Source organism: Zootoca vivipara, chromosome 2, assembly GCF_963506605.1.
Source record: "Zootoca vivipara chromosome 2, rZooViv1.1, whole genome shotgun sequence".
In the NCBI taxonomy this organism is placed as follows: Eukaryota; Metazoa; Chordata; class Lepidosauria; order Squamata; family Lacertidae; genus Zootoca; species Zootoca vivipara.
Window position 1 is genome coordinate 22,753,989 of NC_083277.1, and position 22,730 is coordinate 22,776,718.

Genomic DNA, 22,730 nt, shown 5'->3' on the forward strand with positions numbered 1-22,730 from the left:
TCAAACTCATGTTTGCAGCTTCGAGAACACTGTCCAACCATCTCATCCTCTGTCATCCCCTTCTCCTTCTGCCCTCAATCTTTCCCAACATCAGAGTCTTTTCCAGGGAGTCTTCTCTTCTCATGAGGTGGCCAAAGTATTGGAGCCTCAGCTTCACGATCTGTCCTTCCAGTGAGCACTCAGGGCTGATTTCCTTCAGAATGGATAGGTTTGATCTTCTTGCAGTCCATGGGACTCTCAAGAGTCTCCTCCAGCACCATAATTCAAAAGCATCAATTCTTTGGCGATCAGCCTTCTTTATGGTCCAGCTCTCACCTCCATACATCACTACTGGGAAAACCATAGCTTTACCTATACGGACCTTTGTAGGCAAGGTGATGTCTCTGCTTTTAAGATGCTGTCTAGGTTTGTCATTGCTTTTCTCCCAAGAAGCAGGCGTCTTTTAATTTCGTGACTGCTGTCACCATCTGCAGTGATCAAGGAGCCCAAGAAAGTAAAATCTCTCACTGCCTCCATTTCTTCCCCTTCTATTTGCCAGGAGGTGATGGGACCAAGTTTTGACTGGTCCCATCAAAACTTAACACAGTTCCCTGATATTTTCAAACTTGGGGAAACTCTGACTAGTCTAAACTGTGGTTGGTTCAAACAAGCCAAGCTGCAACCATGGTTTACGATCCAGACTGGTTCACTAACCTCCGTTAGAGATCTCTTGCTTGTGGATACACTAGAGAAGGAGAGGGGAGGGAGGAGGTCATAAGCCTGAGGCTTGTCACAGATGTGGAAGGCACACTATCGGGCTGTGTGTTGTCCTCAGGCAGAGCCCACTCTCTTTCCTTGGAACTAGGAGGAAAAGATGCATGCCTCTTTAGAGTCCCATGAGAGAGCTGTATAAAATGTGATCTAGTACACCTGTTACACTACCCAAACCAGTGAGGAGCCTGAATCACTAGGCAAGACAATATAGGCTGTGTAGGCGGAAAAACCCTCACGAAAAAACATGCTGCAACTGCAACCCTTCTCAATGTCAAAATGGACATACAGAGCAGTTGCTGCCAGTGTCTTGACGTCACCCTCTTCCTGCAGGAATCAAGGTATTGAAGAAAGGCACTCGCTACATCCACTCTTACACCTGAACAACCTTACTTTTGCTCATTTACACAACAAATAACGTGACACTCTGCATCGGCTGTGTACTGCGCAGCGCGGGCATAGTGAGCAAGCTGTGAGGAAGCAGTAATCACACTGTATTGCTCGGGTATTCACCGCTATCTTAATTGTTAAATATTAAGAACGCTTTTAGCCAATCTGCACCGAGATTAACAGCAGCGACAAAAGCTTGCACAAAAAGGGCATGGAATAATTAAAAACTACAGTGACAACACTAGGGATGTGAGGAAGATTTAAACTCCACCCTCGGGGAATAATTGGCTGCTGTTTATTCTACAGATGGATGGTGTGCGTACAACAAAAAGCAGAGCAGATTTACGAGCTTTCTCCCCTTTCCCCCAATTTTGTTTTTCGGTCCTTGACGTAGTTGCTGAAGCCTGCAGAAGCAGCAAAGAGTTGAGAGGTAACTCAGAAACACACTGTTGGTACTGCCAGGGTTTAATTTGCACCAGGCCTCAATCTCACAATTCCCAAACCTTGCACATATAGAATGGGAAGAGATTTTTATCCAATTCAGATGCACAGTGAATTTCTCTTAACAACTACAGAAAGTTGGGGGGGTACCCCAACATACATCAAGGTTTTCAGCTTGATTTATTTGTGGTGTTTTTACACAGTCCAGTTCTGTGGAGCATAACATCACGCACACACACACCCGCAGCTATTTTGTTCTCACAATAACCGTGTGAGGTAAATTAGGCTGAAAGATAAGGGACTGGCTCAAGACTTCCCCGTGAGCTTCATGGGAGTTCAGGGAATTCAACATGGGACTCCCATGCCTCAGCAAAAACACTTTCCCCAAGGAATGCATGTTGAACCAGCACAGTCTGTTTGGGGCAGGAGGAGTTTGCAGGCATTAGTGAGAGACGGTGGGGCAGGAGGTTATGAGCCTTTCCCCTTCTGCAGCAGAAACCAGAAAAGCGCCCAGAGCCTCAGATGTTTTGGGACTACAATTCCCATCATCCCTGACCACTGGTCCTGTTAGCTAGGGATGATGGGAGTTGTAGTCCCAAAACATCTGGAGGGCCGAGTTTGCCTGTGCCTGCAGTAGACTGTCTTTAGCTCTAAGCTGTGTTTTGTATTTACAGGTAGGTAGCCGTGTTGGTCTGACGTAGTCGAAACAAAATAAAAAAAATCCTTCCAGCAGCACCTTAAAGACCAACTAAGTTTTTATTTTGGTATGAGCTTTCGTGTGCGTGCATGTATCTGAAGAAGTGTGCATGCACATGAAAGCTCATACCAAAATAAAAACTTAGTTGGTCTTTAAGGTGCTGCTGGAAGGAATTTTTTTATTTTGTTTCGACTGTGTTTTGTAGTAACTCTGTAACCAGGCCTTTGGCTGATTAAACAATCTAGGGCAGGGGATTATGTTTGTTTGTTATATGTATTTGAGTTTTCATTTTGTGTTTTTTATGCTGTAACCCATCCTGTGGTCTTTGGGTGAAAGGCGGTATATAAATTTAACAACAACAACAACAACAACAACAACAACAACAACAACAACAACAACAGTACTCTAACCACTGCAAAATAGTGATGGCTCTCAGATCAGAAGATCATGTTTCCCAATTGACTTGGAGATCCAGTCCCTGCCTCTCAATTTGTGTAAATAAATAAACAGATGCTGCGCAATGCACGTAGCTAAGGGACACATTGATTACAAGGCGCCATAGTCAAGCAAATTGTGCTACTAGCAGATACCACGATTCATGCTTCCCCTAACCCTTACCTGCCTTTCCTCCTCCCACCTTCCCAGTTCTGCTCTACACAGTTGGGAGACACACACCCACACCCGAAACAACACGGAGGGGGAATAGAGATTGTTCCATCGAGCAAGCAGAAATGCTTGCACTGACTACAGTTTCCTTAACGTTACGTTGAACATAGGCCATTATTTTTCTCCCACCTTTTGGTGGAATGGGTTTCCAAGGTGGCTTACAAACTTAGAAAAAGATTAGGGCTGCCCTGATCTTAGGCAAGTCAATCATATTTTCTGTGGGTTTGTGGAGGTTTTTTGCGTTTTTGTAAAAAAAAAAAAAAGTCAACAACTTTTGGTGTTTGTCTATAAAAAAGCTCAACCACTTCCGGTGTGTCCTGGCTTTTACTTTTTGAAATATGGCAACCATACAATAATACAATAATAAAATTCCATACGGTTCACCAGTAAAAAACCCAATAAACTGGTTTCTAACACACAATAATTAATTCGGTAGAGCACGAGATTCTTAATCTCAGGGTCATGAGTTTGAGCCCCATGTTGGACAAAAGATGCCTTCATTGCAATGGGTTGGACTACTAGACCAGGCATCCCCAAACTGCGGCCCTCCAGATGTTTTGGCCTACAACTCCCATGATCCCTAGCTAACAGGACCAGTGGTCGGGGAAGATGAGAATTGTAGTCCAAAACATCTGGAAGGCCGAAGTTTGGGGATGCCTGGACTAGACAAACCTTCGTGGTCCCTTCCAACTCTACAATTCCATGATTCCTTGACAGGAAAACCTCCAAGTCTCTCTGAAAAAGCACTTCCTTAGCCAACCACCTAAAAAAAGAAGGGAAAGACACAAGGAGGTTAAAGGGGCTTTCCTGAGAGTTTGCGGAAGTGCAACATTAATCTGAAATTTCCAACAATGAGAAAATAGCTTTTAGGTACAAGCCGGAGTAACCTCCTACCCAAAGCAAACTACTAAGGGTGCTTCCAAAGAACAGTTTAGAGTTATAGTGAACAAAAACCTCAATTCAATAATGCAAGGTGTATTATCTTGTGAGGAAAGTGAGATCAAGCTCCGATTTATGAAATCTGCCAACAAATACTGTTTACATAATGTCACTATAAACAAAAAAGGCCCCTTCTCCTCCCAAGCAAGCTGACTTTGCCAATGTCTAGCTTCAGTCATGCCAGATGTTTGCTAATGATGTACAAACAGTAGTCACTTAAAAAAATTATTGTTCCAAAAGCTGTACACCTTTTCAGAAGTCTTCATTAATGTGCAGAAGCACAAGGTGTGACCTGTATCCATTCAGCAGCCAGAGACAAATGTCAAGTAAATAATTCCAATTAAGGACAGCTATGCTAATTATAAATGAGATCTGGACTCCGGCCAAAACCACTGCTGCATCCCAATGCCGTTTGATTAAGCGGCGGAAATCAATCTTCAATGACACATCTCTCGATTAACAATAAAGAGCGAGGGATGGGGATCTCTTCCAAAGTTTCTCTCAGTTGGAAAATGACATAGACAATCCGACCTGGGGTGGCTGGCTGCTCCAGAGTCCATCGCAGCTAAGAATGCCAAGAGAAAGACAGAATAAGCAACTAGGAGATCACCTGGCCAAAGGCTACACTTGTTCTGACTGTCACAGCATGGCTAATGAATGCCTCCTCTCTATGGGAACTTTCCATCACCCGTTACCCTTTTTTGGAGAACAAGAAGGGGTAATGTGCTTTGAGTGTTCCATCGAAACCCAAATTCAGGTTCTCAGAGTGTTCAAATGGACAGCTTGAAATAGCTGGCTTTTAATTCAGAGCAGACAGAAGAAGTCATCACCTCCTGACTGCTTTCTGAACTATGCCTTGATGGCATCTTCAGCCTGACAGCATTTTGTAACACCTGATATCAATGGATTTGGAGAGATTATGGGACTGCTTGGTGCCACAATGAAGGTTACACTTCAGTGAAATAAGAAGGAGACATAAACTGATGTTTCATTGCACAACAGAAAGAAACACAGACTACAAGGGATTTGCTTACAAGGCTAGCACAGGAGAGGCAACGGAAGCAGGAGATTCCTTTGAATTCTGGCCTGATGCTTCAGGCTAAAAAGCATTGCAGGGTTATTGTTCTTTTACTAAAAGGTTTTAGAAGAGTGTTGCACTGATGCACAACAGAGACCAAACATGTGAACAAGCAAATTGAGGCAAGTAGCACAGGTATTGGTAATTTACTCAAAATATGCATTATAACCTTGGGAGAAGCGGGGCTGGGTGGGTCATTAGAAAACCAAAGTACAGTCATACCTCATGTTGCGTCCGCTGCGGGTTGCGTTTTTCCAGGTTACGAACACGGCGGACTCGGAAGTTTTTACTTCCGGGTTTCGCCGCACGCGCATGCGGAGAAGCGTTCTACAAGCTTCGCGCATGCGCAGAAGCATTCTGTGTGCTTCGTGCATGCGCAGAAGTGCTCTATCACGATTTTGTGCATGTGCAAAAGCGCCGCTTGGGTTGCGGACTTTTCAGGGTGCGATCGGCATCCCGAAATGGATCGGGTCCGCAAACCGATCAATGCGTGAAGTCATTGCATGAGTGGAATGCCTTCCACTTGTGTGATGAAATGGCCATTTCCTCTCCCCCCCCCCATTCCAACAAAACAAATCTGCTCCTGGGTTTCTCCCAACACTTGGGAGAAGATGTGGGGAATGCACAGTGAGAAAAGAGGGAGAACAAGCTCCATTTGCAATGAGAGGAAGTCATTGCATCCACGGAATGACTTTGGTGGATCCAACCCTGAATACCTAAAGCCTTCCCACAGCACACCCTCCTACCACGGGTAAGTTAGTTATTATTCTAAGTTGTCACACACACAAAAGTCCTACCAGTAAAAGCAGTGTCAGGTGCTTATTGGTAGAAAATGGAGTTAAACCACTGTGCAAAGTATTAACTGGGGGGGCGGGGATGGGGTGGGCAAAAACTTATGATGAAGGGCAAGCGATTAACTGAAATAATAGCAATCCAAAAATGGGGTTACATGATCAAAGTAACAAGAGCTTTAAGTGGGGCATCACATAGGAAGAAACCAAACAATGTCAAGTTGAAGCTCTGCCCCTAGCTCAGGTCATACTCCCCCATTTGCCAGCCACATATTCGGCAAAAGGATAAGGGGCCCTTGTGAGCAAAGCGTATCAACATGTGACTGTAGAGTTGCTCCACCTGAGGAGGAATCTAGAAAATCTGGGGAGAAAAGAGATAGAAAGGAGGAGAAAGTAGATCCCTCTCTCCATCCACATCTTGTGAATTACAACACACAAGTTTTAGCTACTACACCAGCGATACCGTTTCTGGAAGATGACAGTCCTACTGTCATTCTTACCCAGGTATGGTGTCATTTGTACCGTTCTCAATACTGGGAGAAATCCAATGTAGTGCTACAGCAATCGTTCTGTCAGTGTGCAAGCTTTTTAGCTCCTCTCCTCTCTCCCATGTGGTGTTCTGACACACACACACACCGAGCCATTTTTAGGGGAGGAAAGCCCCATTGTGCTTGTTAGTTGAAACACATCTGTAGTGTTAGGCTGCTCTTGAAGATGGTTCGGAAACCTCTTCTGGTGGCCTTTGACGCTAGGAAAAAAATTGTCTCTCTTTCTCTATAGCAGGCATCCCCAAACTTCGGCTCTCCAGATGTTTTGGACTACAATTCCCATCATCCCCGACCACTGGTCCTGTTAGCTAGGGATCATGGGAGTTGTAGGCCTAACCATCTGGAGGGCCGCAGTTTGGGGATGCCTGCTCTATAGGACCCATCTTGTACTTCTCATTGTAAACTGTGTTCACTTTTGAGCTCTTCCAGCTGAAAGAGACCCAGTGCAACAGCAACATCTGATGCCCTGACAAATACTGCAGCAGTAATATGAATGCCAAGGCCATAAATTAAAAGGCATTCAGTGTTGTTCCACCGAAGAAAATACATATTAAATCAGAAGATCCTCCCAAGCTAGAGGCAGGCAAGAATTTAATTACGTGTAACAATAGAGTGAGTCTAATCAAGCTTTATATCTAGCCCAAGATGCAGAGTTATTAAAACCTGGAGAGATTTTTTAATATTTTTTTTGCAAGCTTCTTTATTCAAAGCAAGACAATCTCGAGCACGGAAATTGTACGGAATCTACTTAGAAGAAAAGGAAGAGCAGCGATTTTCAAAGGACGAGCTAAAAGTTAATTCAAGGTAATCAAAAGAAAGTAGCAGCAACTTCCTGATACAAGAGTCTTTGTTTACTGAGGTGGCGGCGGCTGTTTTTTAGCCTACCTCCATCCCAGGGTCACAACATGGGAAATGATGGCAAATCTTTTAGGATTAATGGCAACATGTTTCCCTAAGCAACAGGAGTGATGGTGGCATGTGAGGCCTTGCCAAGGCGGGCCACAGCAGCAGAAGCAGTAGTGGCATGCCCTGGTGAGGCCCTGCATGCCACCATCGCTTCCGGCTTCACCTCCCGCTGCTGTGGCAAGGCCTCGCAGGCCGCTGCTGCTACTACTGCCTCCTGCAGCCATGCCAAGGCCCGCAAGGTCACCACTGTTTCTGCCGCCATTGCCAGGCTGCCACTGCTTTTGCTACAAAGCAGGCCTGTCAGCAGCCTGTCATCCCCAGATTATTTCTTTTGCTATGACTAATGGGAGGCAGGTGGCGCTGTGGCCTAAACCACTGAGCCTCTTGGGCTTGCCGATCATAAGGTTGGGAGTTCAAATCCCCGCAACAGGGTGAGCTCCCATTGCTGTCCCAGCTCCTGCCAACCTAACAGTTCAAAAGCACACCAGTGCAAGTAGATAAATAGGTACCGCTGTGGCAGGAAGGTAAACAGCATTTCTATGCACTCTGGTTTCCATCACAGTGTTCCATTGCACCGGAAGTGTTTTAGTCATGCTGGCCACATGACCCGGAAAGCCAGCTCCCTCGGCCTGAAAGCGAGATGAGCCCCTCAACCCCCAAATCGCCTTTGACTTGACTTAACGTCCTTTACCTTTTCCCATGACTCTTCGCCATACTTTGGATTGTCCTGAATACCACCATTTGGAAGCCAAGCCCAAACACAAAAGTCCTGTTTGGATGCATTTTGGCTTGTCTGCTCATGAAAGTGACTCTGTGGTAATTGAAAATATCGTCATTTATCTGTTTTGTACCCCTAAGTAGTAGCAGTCGCCAGGACATTAACCTATTTGCCACTGCATAGTTCCATCCTTATTTCAGACATTGGTAGATTGCAGTGTTTAGCTGCTGATACACTGTGATGTTTAGCTGCTGATTTATCATGATGTTTAGCTGCTTATATATCACGATGTTGCAAACCAGTTATCACCCAACCTTCACACGCATTGTGATTCCTGATATATTGCCAGGTCAAAAATTATGAAACAGTCACCACGATGTGAAATTCAAACCTGTTTTGGACAATATATTGCCCAGCCCTACACCACACTGCATTTCGCTTAGTGGGTCACAGGTCTGGTTTAGCTTAGAAGCTCATTCATTAAGCAGGCACTTCCCAGGAAATGGGCAGAAGAAGAAGCTGGAGGATTTCATCCTGTGAAGAATAAGATGACTTGGCAGAACTAAAAGGAAAAAACTCTGTAACCTCCACATTTCCCAGAAGAAGGCAGAATGCCCATTTAATGGGAAAAGAACACATTGGTTTATATGTATTCATTTGGATGCATACATTTTAATATATTTAGTCCACACAATAAGTTAATCACCTATTATAAATATACATCTTTATCATCACCCTCACCCCAGCTTTGATCTAACACTGAATTGGGCTACCAGCCCATCTAGCCCAGGATTGTCTACTCCAGTCTCTCCCAGACAGGTTGTCAGGAGTATGGGCAGGAGTCAGGCTCTAGGGCCTGTAGTGCTTTGCAGGACTGGGGCATGTCTCAACTTGTGCTGGAGAAGCAAGGCGTGGCCACACAGGTGAAGTCCTCAGCTTGTGCTGGAGAGGCAAGGAGTAATCACCCAGGTGAGGCCACTTGAGATCTCACTGCACCTGGTGGCAGGAGCTGGGAGGGATAAAAGCCCAGCATTTCCCTTCAGCTCTTTGCCACAGCAACGCTATCCCTGCCTGGTTGCATCTGGCCTCCTGTTCCTTGGACCCTTGCCTTGTTGCTGCCGTGCTTCTTGGACCCCTGCCTCGCCTTCGCCTTGCTCCTGCCCCGTGGACCTTCGCCTTGCTTCTTGTTCCTGGATCCTTCGCCTTGCTCCTTGCTCCTTGGACCTTTGCTTCGCCTTCGCCTTGCTCTTGCCCCGTGGACCTTCGCCTTGCTTCTTGTTCCTGGACCCTCGCTTTGCCTTCGCCTTGCTTCGTGCCCCGTGGACCTTCGCCTCTGCCTTCGACCCTGCTTCTTCACCACCATCTTGCCTCTGGTCCTGACGCCCGCCGACCGGACCGTGACACAGGTGACCATTAGCCCTAGTCAGCTTTTTTCATATGCAAGGGATGATGGGAACTGTAGTTCAAGAACATATGGAGAGAGCAACACTTCGTTGGACTGGTCATGTTGTTTGGATGCTTGCTTATCGTCTTCCACAGCAACTACTCTGTTCCGAACTTTAAAATGGAGAGCGTAAGGACTTCCGGTTTACCGCCATTGCCGATCGGCGGGGGATTTTTCGGGCTCCGAAGTCCCCAGCGCTACAGGGGGGGAGGCTGTTGGAGCGCCGCAGCCACCCTGAGAACCCCCGGATTGGGCTTTCCGGGGACGTGGGATACCCAGATGAGCTCCCCAAAGTCCCGGCTCGCGGCCCGGCGGCTCTCTTTGTGGAGCGCCGTGAGCGCAAGAGCGGGACGGAGCCTTGGGTCCATTTGCTACCCCTGAGGCGCACAGCTCCGTGCCGGCGGCAGATGAGCGGTGGATACTTCCAAGATATAAAAACGGACTTGTGAGTAACCAACTTTTTGGAATTCGGACTTTGTAAAGATTTGGCCCTGGGAGGGGAATTAAAAGAGGAAACGGAGGTCGTTCCCCCCCCACTCCGAGGAAACAGCGACGCAGATACCGAGCCTGCAGCCATAGAGCTGGATAGAACTCTGTTTTTCTTTAAAAGCCATGCTGAACCCCTTCCCTGAGGTAGCGGAGCCAAGGGAAGGAGAACTTATGTTTTATTGAGTATCCGCAAAGCATCTAGATTTGTCTTTCTTTAACGACCCCTCTGAGACCCTGGGGGGCAGGAGTCTGGAAATTGACCATTTGCCATTAGGATGCCACAAGCTGAGGAAATGTCTTAACAACGATTTATTGAACTTGGAGAAACTTTCTAAATGATCTTTTGAACTTGGTTCTTTATAACTTTGCAACTCTTCTTTAAATTGGAAACAAAGTTTGAAATTGGAACTTTTAAAATTGGATTGGTGGATAAAAAGAACAAAGCATTGTCCTGCACAGCAGCTCAAAGTCCATATTGAAATATGAGGAGATAAAGGAACTGGCCAGTCAAAACAATAAGTCACAAGATGGAAAATAACTGGCTACAACGCATCTGGGAACAAACCCAAGAAGTGCTGGAAAAAGTGAAAATATACAGAAGCAACACAGCGACTCTCATCGGAAGATTACAACAAGTTACCCCCAAGGACAATCAGGAGCCACATGCTAAAATTCTGGAATTTAAAGATACTAAAGACATAATAGAGGATGTACAAGGAGAGCAACAACAGGTGAAAATAGTGCAGCTTGTGAGAGAAGCTGCACAATATCTGGATTACAAACAGGAGGCTCAAAAAGAAGAAAAAATCCAGGATGCCGACCCCCCAGTGAGAGAGAGGGATCGGGCTCCTGGTAAAACCAACCAAGCAGTGGCACAACACAAAGACTTGTCCTGGGATCGAGCCCCCCCTAGTGAGAGGAGGGAGGCAAACCCCAGACAACAGTTCAGATACTTGGGAGGAGAAGAAAAGGGAAAGATGGAGGTGGGAGGGAGCTAAGAAACTGCAACAACAGAAGAAGGGATGGGGAGAGGAGGGTGGGCTGAAGTGGTTTAGGGATGGTGTGGGTTGAAAGGGAAGTGGCATACCGATTGGGATGGAACATATGGATTTGAATTCGGACTGTATGAAGGATTGTTAACTAGAGAATTGCCAACCAGGGGATAGAGGGGGGTAGCGGGAATTGAAACAGGTCAGAAATAAGTTGTTGATTGAAATTGATTGATTGGAGTATTTTAAAGAAGAAAAAAATAGGCTAAAGGAAGTTAGTAGAGAATTGGAAAATTATGAAATGGAATAATGAAATATTAAAAATAGGGTTCTAATAAGTGAGTAATACAAAGGAATTGTAATGAATTGTAATGGGACAATGATTATGTATAATTAAATAATGATGATGTAATATGATTATAATTTGAAAGCTGCGCAAATTGGGATATTATAAAGGCTCGGAAGGGAGGGACGGGGAAGCCGAAATTATGTTATGAAATGAGGTTAGATAATTGTTCTTTTTTTTTCTCTTTTTTTATTGTCTTGCTGTAACTGTTTTTGTAATTTTTCTCTTTTTTCTTTTTTTCTTTCTCTCTTTTTTAATCTTTTGTCATTTTGGCGTGTTTTTTTTTGTTTGAAAATCCAATAAATATATTTTTTTTAAAAAAATGGAGAGCGTAATGCTGGTGGTCAGCAAAAGAGGTTTAAAGACTCTCTCAAGGCAAATCTAAAAGAATTGTAATATAAACTCTGACAACTGGGAAACACTGGCCTGCGAGCACTCCAGTTGGAGAACAGCCTTTATCAAAGGTGTCATGGGCTTTGAAGACGCTCGGAATCAGGATGAAAGGGAGAAACGTGCTAAGAGGAAGACACATTTGGCAAACCCTCACTGTGATCAACTTCCGCCCGGAAACCTATGTCCCCACTGTGGAAGGACGTGTGGATCCAGAATTGGCCTCCACAGTCACTTACGGACTCACTGTTAAGACTATGTTCATGGAAAACAATCTTACTTGGCTACAAGTGATCGCCGAAGAAGAAGAAGAAGAAGAAGAAGAAGAAGAAGAAGAAGAAGAAGAAGAAGAAGGGGAAAGTAGTCTACTCTGACTAGAAGCAAGTCTCCAAGGAGGTCTACTTTGAGCCTTTTTGTTTTTTATTTATGATGACAGGAGCTGAAATCGGTCCTTATATTTTATCAGTCCAACTTTTTAAATATATGTATGGCATGTTATTTGACGCAGTGCCTGCTGACGCCTCCTAGGACACTCAGAAAGGTATCAGTAAATATTATCTCGAATACTGCTAGAATACGGTAATTTGCTGCAATTTAAATATCTTATTGTGCATGAAGAGAGTACAGGGCACGCAATACGGCACATACCTTAGGCTTCTCAACTTCCTTTGCACAACCACACATGCGTATTTTGACACTGCTCTTGCAGAGCACTGGAAGGTAGTTTTAGCGAGCTTAGCATCAGGACGTACCTCTTCCTGGGGAAGACACAAATCTGAATTAAACGGCTTGAGTTCAGCCACCCTAAATCCCTTGCAGGAGGGAAAGCCAATGCTCCTTTAAAAGTCAACCTTGAACTTTTGACAAAAAAAAAAAGTTTATGGCCGACTGAAGCACCGAACAGTCTGTGTGATGTGACACAAATTGGACAGAGAATTCCCATTAGCATTAATGGAAGCTGGAAGGGTTCGTTGAATGCCCAGGCACAGCGCTGGACGACTGCAATTTGCTAATGTACTTGTAATTGAGTAACGTCAACTCAATGCAAAGCACAAATCTTTGAGAATTCATTTTTCTCTGTGTCGATATAATCTGTAATCCAATGTGATAGGTTGCTCAGAAGATTGCTATAGAGTGCTAATTGAGACTAAATTCAAAAGCATCAGCAACAGCTGTGAATAAGAGGGTTCCATGCACAACTTCAGTTTTAGAAATATCATCCTATATCATTCTACTTAAATGCCGCCAAACCCAACATTTATACCTAACATTATCAACCATCCATGTACCATTTGCCAGGCCACTTCCTCCCCTACCCCCAAGCATTTAAGGTGGTGCTTATCTGCACTAGCTTATAGGATCCTTTGAATCTACCAGATGCAGCACAACAGTCAGGAAATGATAGTCCTTAATAAACGCTGCATATGATGCGCTAAACTCTGCACAAAACAAGCCCCTTACGATGTATGGATCTGTAACTTTTTTATTTATTTGCAAAGCTTCCCACCCCTCTCCTCAAGCAGCAAGTTCCCAGATCAGCTAACAGAATTAAAAGTATGGGGGAAGAGGGGAGGGAAATCGTCAAAAATACAGAATAATAAAAGAACACGATAAAAGAGCAGGAAAGATAATCCCAGCACTAAAACTCATTAGAGCTGACAGCTCTAAAAGGGCTGTGCAAATAAAAAGGTCTTCACTTTGGGGTGTGCATTTGTTTAAAACAAATGAAATGAATGTACCCACATTTGTTCAAAAGTAAAATGAATGTAGAAAAATAAAAAATGAAGATGGAAAACCAACACAAGTACATTCAGTTTTGTTTGTTTGTTTATCACATTTGTTTTGTTCCATCTGCCCCAAAACAGATAAGATGTCTTCAGATTTCATGCCATTTAGGCAAAAAATGCCAAAAAAGCAGGCAGCAGAAGACCTATGTGTGAGTGGGTGTGAGATAGAGACTCCATGAAGCATCAATCAAAAAACAAGAATGGAAGCTAGAAAATGAAGGTAATCAAACTGAAGGTAAAACAAAAGGAGTGTTGCTTTAACATGAAAACAAAAATGAAACAAATTTGGATCATCATGTGACAGAGAGGCCTATACATCAGGCATAGGCAAACTTGGCCCTCCAGATGTTTTGGGACTACAATTCCCATCATCCCTGACCACTGGTCTGTTAGCTAGGGACTGATGGGAGTTGTAGTCCCAAAACATCTGGAGGGCCGAGTTTGCCTATGCCTGCTATACAAATTCTTACGTTGTCTTCCCTGGTTCCCTAGGCCCAAGTCAAACCAATGAAAACTTCCAAAGGGGTCCTTTTGCCTTGCCTATGGGGAGAGTAAAGGGATTTGGGGGAAAGCAGGGTTTCAACTTCCATGTTTTTTGTCAGGTCAAAGCTTTCTCTTCACAGGGTCTAGTAAATATTGTTCAATGTGTGGGTGGCGAAGGGGAAAGTCCTTTCATGTTCCTCGAACAGGGGGAGACAATATATCTAGGTCCATGGCAGGAGCATTGGCTCCCTGTAATCTCATTAGAATAACTACAGCAGCAAAAGAAGACCTCTGGGTTTGGTTCACTTTCCTGCCTACCTACCATATTGGCTCGAATATAAGCTACCCTTCCCCCCCCCCAAATTCCGACTGTGAAAAGTTAAAGTGCTGCTTATATTCGGAGTCGAGCACCGGCACTGGCTTGGGGAGCGGGGCGCCGAGCGCTGGCACCAGCCGCCCCTCGTCCCCCATTCAGTGCCGGGAGGCAGGCCGCACCCACAAATAAGCCTTGAATTTTTAAGGTGCAGCTTATCTGCGGGTGCAGCTTATAGTTGGGTCAATACGGTATAGTGGGATTTTGTTTTGGCTGAGCCAGTTCCACGCTGGTTCCGACCTGTAAAGGAAAGAGGACCTCGTATAAAGACATCCAAAGCCAGGATGGACAGTAAGCAGCAAAGAGGGGGAAAGAAAACTGTGAAGGTTGAAAAACAACATTTTTACCTTCTTCAGAGCTGAATGCAATAACTCAGGAGGAAAGATAGTGGTTTTGTACCAGCGACAGGAATCTAGGTACAGCTGGACACAAACTTCCATTACCTAGCCAAACAATAACATGAAAAGTGGCAGTGTTGGTTTTTCTCCCTTAAGATATATCTTCCTGGTCAAAGAAACAGCCTGTTGTCTGTTGAAGATAAAGGAACAGAGTTGGCAAAGTGACTCAGGGGAGGGTCTGATTGATTGAAGGTTTATGAAACTTTTAAGACAACAGCCCACTGAGCTGCCGCCTTGATTCCCCCACCATTTGCTTTGAATTACCGGAGCAGCCACTATCTGATGGTCTGGCTTAAAACCGACTCAGCAATACATTCTTTACCGCCAAGATACAGGTTGCATCAGTGATCCTTCACTCTCTTTCAAGCACAGTTTACCAGGTGGGCAGGTTTAGACATTGGGTTATGAGCTACTCTTGCATTTTGATTCCCAAAGTATACATTATTTAGCAGCGCACTTGTTTCCATTTCCTTCTCCATCAAACAAGAGTTTCTCCCGCAGTAACTGAAGTTGCAGCTGGACAAGCATAGCAGCATTCTAATATGACCCTTTTTTAAATTGGTGCCTTACCCACAAATCACCTACATCAATTTCAAAAAAGTTTAAATATGTGTAATATAAGTTTTGCAAAAGACGCAAGAGAGACAGAGGTCCACTCTGTTATATACCTTACACAAAATTATTAGTTACAGGTAGGTAGCCGTGTTGGTCTGAGTCGAAGCAAAATAAAAAAATTCCTTCAGTAGCACCTTAGAGACCAACTAGGTTTATATTTTGGTATGAGCTTTCGTGTGCATGCACACTTCTTCAGAAAATTATTATTATTAAATTATTATTTTCTGGTAGAATTAATACTTCAGATAAAAATTCAATAACCAGCAATGAATTTTGTTACAAGCTGGGAAGAAGAAAGTGAATAGACACTTCTTCAGAAAATTATTATTATTAAATTATTATTTTCTGGTAGAATTAATACTTCAGATAAAAATTCAATAACCAGCAATGAATTTTGTTACAAGCTGGGAAGAAGAAAGTGAATAGACAAGTGGATACCTGCAGGAATTCACAGGGACTAGAAGAGACCGAGAAAAGGAAAGAGATTATCCATTCTTCTCTGTGTCCTTGGCCCTGCTTGTGAACACATCTGACTTAGCAAGCCAACTATGTCCAGACCATAAGTCTATGCAGCTTGGGAGCTACCCATGAGTAATGTCACATCTCAGCTCATGACGTAGTGGCTCAAGTTTCAGGGGAAATCAGAGATCAAATCCCCTCTCAGCCATGAATCTCACTGGGTGATGTTTGGGCAGTCACTATCTCTCAGCTTTGTTGTGAAGATAAAACGGACAGGGCCAAACGACACACGCTGCCGTGATCTCCTGGGAGAAAGAGCAGCATAAAACGTTAACAAGCCTTTGTGCAAAGATGCTTTTCTTATCAGCGCCAGCTTTAAAGCTACCATCACTGAAGTCCCTAAGATTTTCCCAAGATTTCCCCCAGACCGGGGGAATTAGAACAAAGGGGATTTACTGGTAGGAACTGGAGGTAGTCCTGCTGAGCCAAATGTTAAAGTATCTGTTTCAATTTCTCTCCACATTTGCATTTTGATTAAAAATTCTCTGTAGGGACCAAAGTTCACAATAATCTATCCTTTTTAACTTTTGGCTTCTTCTGGTTAGGCTGCCCATAAAGCAGACCTAACTCTGCCCTTGATATCTCTGCAGTGTCCAATGACAGCACGTGCCCCAGATGCTGGGTTATGCAATCGGTGACTTCGGAAACGTAAATAAGCTTTCCTACCCTATACTAAGGTGAATATTAGTTTATATTTCCCTTGGGATGTGGGAAGAGAGAGTTGCTTACTGAGGCCTCCTGCTGCTGCTGCTGCTGCTGCTTCTGCTGCTTCTGCTGCTGCTTCCAACCCTTTCTGCCCACCTAGCTCCCTCCCTCGGACCAAGCACAAGACTCTTCCCTCTCTCCGGACTCCCAGGAGCAACAGCAAAGGAAGACAAGGAGGCCTCAGTAAGCAACTCTCTCCCCTTGCATCCCACTTCCCCCAAAGTGAAGCCATTGCCAGTTAGCATACCTCAGCAAAGATGGGAATTCAGGGCTCTGTACAGTGGTCCCTCGACTTACGAATTTAATCCATTCCGAAGGCACCTTCGTAGGTCGAAAAATTCGTAAGTCGAAAAGCGCCATTGGAAACGCGATTTCCCATAGGAATGCATTGGAAACGGAAAAATTCGTAAGTCGAAGCAACTCTATCTAAAAATTCGTAAGTCGAAAAATCCCTATCTAAAACCGCCGCGGTTTCCTTACGGATGTCAAGACATTCGTAAGCGCGCGGCCATTTGCCCCATTCGTAAGTCGAAAAAAATTGGTTGTTGAGTTGTTCGTAAATTGAGGTACCACTGTATGATTAAGTGAGAAGCCGTGATGGCCTACAAGTTTTCATGACGGTCCTGGCATTTTCAGGGCAATTGGAGCCCATTAACTTCTGTACATCTGCCCAATAGTGAAAGACCGCATGGCCTTCTAAGGATTCACTCTTCTGCCAGGGGATTTTTGGAAGGGCATATTGAATTATTTTAGAATATGTATATGTTTGTTACATTTACTTTTTTTATAAAAATAGTCTCAATCTGGATTAAGGGAGGGTGAAAGGTATGGGCTGGCATTTTGATGAGGACAGCATTGTGAGGATGCTGAGAAAACCTTCTGAGCATCAGCAGCACAAACCCCACAATAAACAGTACATGCCATGGCAAGTACTCGCCAATGTATCAACTGGGTCCTTCAATCTGAGCTTGGATTTCCTAGTACTGGAAATTAACACTGATAGACATGAGGCAAGTAGTAGAAGCTCTTGATGCCACCAGGAGGTCCTTTACTCTGAGATGCAGGGGCATAAGGGGAGCAATGGTCTCTCAAGTACGTTCCATTGTTCAATGTTTTTGGGGCTTTTTAAACAATTAGCAACACCTTGAACCTGGCCCAGTAACACAGAATTAGTCAACACAACTGCTTCAACCACAGTACAACATGTTGACAACATTTAGCTCCAGCAGCAGCCTCATAGCACTAACTGCAGCTTCAAGGGCAGCAATCAAGTCTTGAGGTTACCAGTGCATGGACCACAATGGTGAGGTTATCCTGGCCCATGAATGAATGTTGCTAATGTACCAGCCAAAGCGAGCTACTTGAGTCACCACTGACAAAGAAGAATCAATGAGTACCACCATAACCTTTTCTGCATATGGTATTGAACCATAAGATGGTATATCCAGCCACAGGAAGAGATTGTTTAACGCCTCCCTTTTCAGTTGCTCCTATTTCTCAGACTCACATTTAAAGGATTTGCATCGCATGTTCTAAAAAGGATAATACTCACTCAATGAAATTAAGAAACAAATCAATATATACTACTAAGCAGAAGACGTAAATGGACACAAACCTAATATAAATAGATGGAAGTATTCAGAAACCAGTGGGAGAACATTTCCATTCCCCTACCCTACACACACTACAGCTGTTAAGCACACGCACGCACACACCAAATTTTGAAAGACCTGTTGCCACCAATTACTACCATTGTAAATGGATGCTGTGGTTACCTTGCAAACATTTGAGCTTTGCTTGGAAATAACACATTCTTGCATTCCATGGACTTCAAGTCCCACTTTCTTCACTCCATACCTATGTTTGTATCTAGAAATTATATACCTGTCATGTGGGGATAATGACATGCATCTGATATCTGTGCCAATCTACAAGAAGACACCATATGCTCTGTTGTTTTGATTTCAGTAAAATAACATGGTCAACCCTCTGGAATCAAGTTTTCCTTTGTATACTTCATATTTGTTGTCTGGTCACAAAACATACACACATACACACACACATATGAATGAAGTATGTAGCCTGTAATAAGGTACTGCTTTATTCCAGTCAGCTAATTAATTGGTTGAAAGAAAAAGACACAATAATATATGAGGTTTTGGCAGTCCTCTGTAATAAGTAAATACTATTGTTCTTTCCTCCCTCCCTAAAACAATGCACTTCTGCAATAAAATCCACTAATCTTTTTAAAGCGTTTCCAGTGATATATTCCCTAGTTGTGAGCTAGCTTATTATGCTAACATTAAAATTTGCAGTTTACTTAGGATACTTCCTTTTTAGCTCCAAATTTATCCATGCATCACACACACACACACACACACACACACACAATCAAATCAAATATGCTGAGGCAGTCAAATAAACCAAGAAAATTATGTATCTGTAATCTGCATCTGATTTAGCTACAAATGAGGCCATTCAGTGTGAATATCCGGCACACAGGCAACTGAATTTTCAAGGTCATTTGAGTCTGAAATTAAAGGCAGAGTTCCACTTGGAGAACAATGAATTCAGAAGCTAAGTGCCTAGAAGCCTCCCCACAGCCAAGACCCCAAGCCATCAGTTTCAAAGAGTGCTTTACAGATTCCCTTTTGAACATTCTAAAAAAATGTAATTTGATCCTATTCCAATGCAGCTCCATTTACACGCTATGAACTACCTTCTTTTAACAAGTTAGGTATGCTTTCATGATATATGTACTCACAAATGTATCCTTTCTATGTCAAGTATTGTAACACAGTCTTTTGTTTTCTCACTTTGTAAGATGCATGAAATGTCTCCAGTCAAGTCTCGAACCATGAGCTCAATATAAAATATATGTCTTCCCTTTACAACCTAGTTTTGCATGCTTGCAATAATGTACCTTTCATTTCTGCAAATGAATACTAGTTCTAGTGCACTCCACTAAGTGACCTTATCTGGGCAGCCCCACCAAGAGCTACTAGACCTAAGACCCAAAATATGGGTAAGCCTGGACAGTGTATGGAACCAACGGTATACCACTTGGAGAGAGGTCTCCCGTATATTGACAGAAGGGTTTGGCATACCAGATTCCCACTGGGTCTGGAGTTTCCACCAGCTTCCCCTTCCACATTGACTTTCAAAAGAGAGTAGTCGGTGTCTCAAAAGTGATTGGTTAAAGCGGAATGGACTCTGAATCCATCACAAATGTACTCGGTTCCTTGCAACGAGGCTCTACAGGACTCACCTTTTGATTAAAAAAACATCAGCAGCAATAAAAATGGCATCTACAGAAACATGTATAATGTCTAAGTGAAAGTGAAGATTAGAACTGGGTTTTCATTTATGTTAATGAACAATGATTATTCCAAAGTCCATAGAAACTCTTTAACCAAAGTCAATTTATGTCATACTGGGCTCAAAGACTAAATTCCAGAACACTGTGTAGAGTTTGTAATTTAATTAAGAAATCCCCTTTAACATTTTAATAGGATGTGAGTGTTTAGTTCTCACATATTAGAAAACATTTCCTTTCCGTCCATGCTTCTTGCTATTCTGTGCCATTCTCTTTGCCCACAGCTGAGATCAGCAATAATGTCCCTAATACAGTGGAACCTCGGTTTACGAACACCTCGGTTTATGAATTTTCGGTTTACGAACGCCACGGACCCATCTGGAATGGATTAATTCACTTTCCATTACTTTCAATGGGAAAGTTCGCTTCAGTTTATGAACACTTCAGTTTATGAACAGACTTCCGGAACCAATTGTGTTCATAAACCGAGGTACCACTGTAATACTGTATAGTTTATAATTTATTTTATTTAAATAAATTTATTTCATAAATTGCTTAACATTTTAAAAAATTTCTAAGCGGTGCACAATATAAAAACAAACTATATCATTACAATAAAAGTACAAGCCTAAAAGCTAATAAAACAGCAATATAAAGCATATGTTTTGTTTTGTTTTTTAAAGGTACTGGGGGTTTCAAAACACATAAACCATGGTTACATCTTATGGGTCAGGGAAAGTCTAGTTCAAACCTATAAATGCCGGGGGGGCACAAAAAGAATGCAGCAATAACACAGTGGACCAAAACACTTTCATGGACTTAGAACCAGAAGGAAACTGTAAATGCAGGTGAGATGAGAGAAGTCTTAAGAGAGAGTGAATAACACAAGCAATTCAATCTGCAATCCTATGCACACTTACCTAGGTGGGTTAAATCTGAGTTGGCATGCATATGACTGCACAGTAAATGAACTCCTGTGAGGTTTCCTTCTTTTTACCACCACTACATGCCAAGTTCATTGTATAAATCGGCTCCACCTCTTTGTGGGGATGCGTTGCGAGCGAGCTGCCAAGACTCCCCCCTCAGCATGGGGTGTGGGACTGCGCCCTGCCTTATGCTAGGGAGGCTTGGCCACACCAATTAGCCAAGTGGCCAGTTTCCTGGATATTGAGGCGCGGGATGCACTAGGAAGAGTTTTTTGCCGATTGTGAAGGCCAGGGCTGCTTCCTGGGGGACTTCCCTCCGCATTGATTGTGCAGCTGGGCGAGAACGATTTGCCCTTGTGGAAGGGCGTAAACTTGAGATCAAGCATTGAACTTTGAGGAGTTGTCAACAATCTTCCCCCAAAAATGACACTTTTGTGGTCACAACCCCCTGGAAAGACGTGTTTGGCGCGACAGTCTTTTCCCAGCTGCCACCGACAAAGCCAGGAAACTCTTGGACCGGGCTGTGACACAGAAGTTTGTTGGCACTGGGTGGCCAGGTGATTTGCCACCCAGGAATTGCTTACAACAACGAAGCCATTTGCCGTGCAGATGGCATTCATCTTTCCGACAGCGGAAATGATGTGTGGCGGGCCGATATTATCAAAGGCATAAGAGGTTAGTTGCAGGTGTGAGGGTATTGGCGGCGAGTGTTGGGCTCGTGTGGCGGTTAGGCATTGGAATAGCAATGTGGGGGGGGGAGGTGCGGCCATCACCTGCCCCTCCATGCTTAAGGGTATTCCGTTAAAGGAATCCGGGAGTGTGGATCTCATCAGAAGCCCAAGGAGGGGCTAGGCCCATGCCATGACCCCTTCAGGAACCCAGGGGATGCTCAAGTCGATCCACATCGGCGGGGCTCCCCATACTGGAGGTTTATCCTTACCAGACTCCCTGCAAGGCGGGCAGGGGTCAGATATAGTCTGTTGATGCCAATGCCTAAGCCAATACCGCTCACATTCTGTAACCAATAAAGTTGAGGCCTAATTTTTGCCTATTAACATTAACCAAAAATTCTGTAACCTTGTATCTTTAGTCTCATGGGGTGGCTTGGGGGCTTTGACACACACCACTTTTACTGATATCACAGAGAGAGAGAGAGAGAGAGTTCTTGAATTGACTCGGAATAAGTCACCCTATTCCCCCCTTTAAAAAAAAGGTATCAAGAAGTGGCTTAAAGGGATCCCCCCCCATATGTGGTGGGATTGCGAAATTGTTAAGAAGTACTGGGAAATGATTTATAATGGATTGAAGAAGATGTTTAAAATAACGTTTGTTAAAAAACCAGAAGCTTTCCTACTAGGTTTTACAGGAGTGGATATACTAAGGCCACAAAAAGACATATTTAAGTATGCAACAACAGCCACACAAATACTATTAGCACAACATTGGAAAGAAGAAGGTGGTTTTGCATGAAAAAGCAAGGGGTTAAGATCTTTACCTCAGGATGAGAACAGAAATCGTGCGGCGGCAGTAGGAGGCCCCATTAACTAAAGTGGTACATCAGGTTAAGAACGGTTTCAGGTTAAGAACGGACCTCCGGAAAGAATTAAGTTCGTAAACAGAGGTACCACTGTACTTGTAAAGACATTATGACTGGACAATAAGTAATTTTAATGATTTTATCATTTAAAATTGACATGCGGTATGATGATAAACAATGAAACCAGGGAAGGGAATAGAGGGAAATCAACTCTGTTTCTTCTATTTTTAAAATGTAATGCGGTTTTTATTGTTTTTATTTTAGTACTACAGTATTTTATTTTATTTTATTTAGTACTATTTTATTTTATTTTAGTTCTAATACTATTTTATTAATTTATTAAAAGATAAATAAATAAATATTATCTATTAAAATAAAGAAATGGCTTAACGTATTATTTCAAGTCATTCTGAGGCACAACATGGGTTTGATACCTTCACTAATCCCTACCCCCTGCCTCAGATACTTCATGAGAGCCAGTGTGGTGTA

General features: G+C 43.5%; 1 protein-coding gene across 6 annotated transcripts in view; it reads right to left on the bottom strand.

The window, feature by feature from the left end:
• FHIT (fragile histidine triad diadenosine triphosphatase) overlaps positions 1–22,730 on the bottom strand; it is a 1,048,086-nt gene that overhangs the window by 913,262 nt on the left and 112,094 nt on the right. For 2 of the 6 annotated variants that reach the window (XM_060271290.1, XM_060271293.1), the window contains exon 3: positions 12,231–12,340. The exons of the other annotated variants lie outside the window; for them this stretch is intronic. The gene's annotated coding sequence lies outside the window, so the exon portion shown is untranslated. The remainder of the gene's footprint in view (positions 1–12,230; positions 12,341–22,730) is intronic. 6 annotated transcript variants of the gene reach the window in all.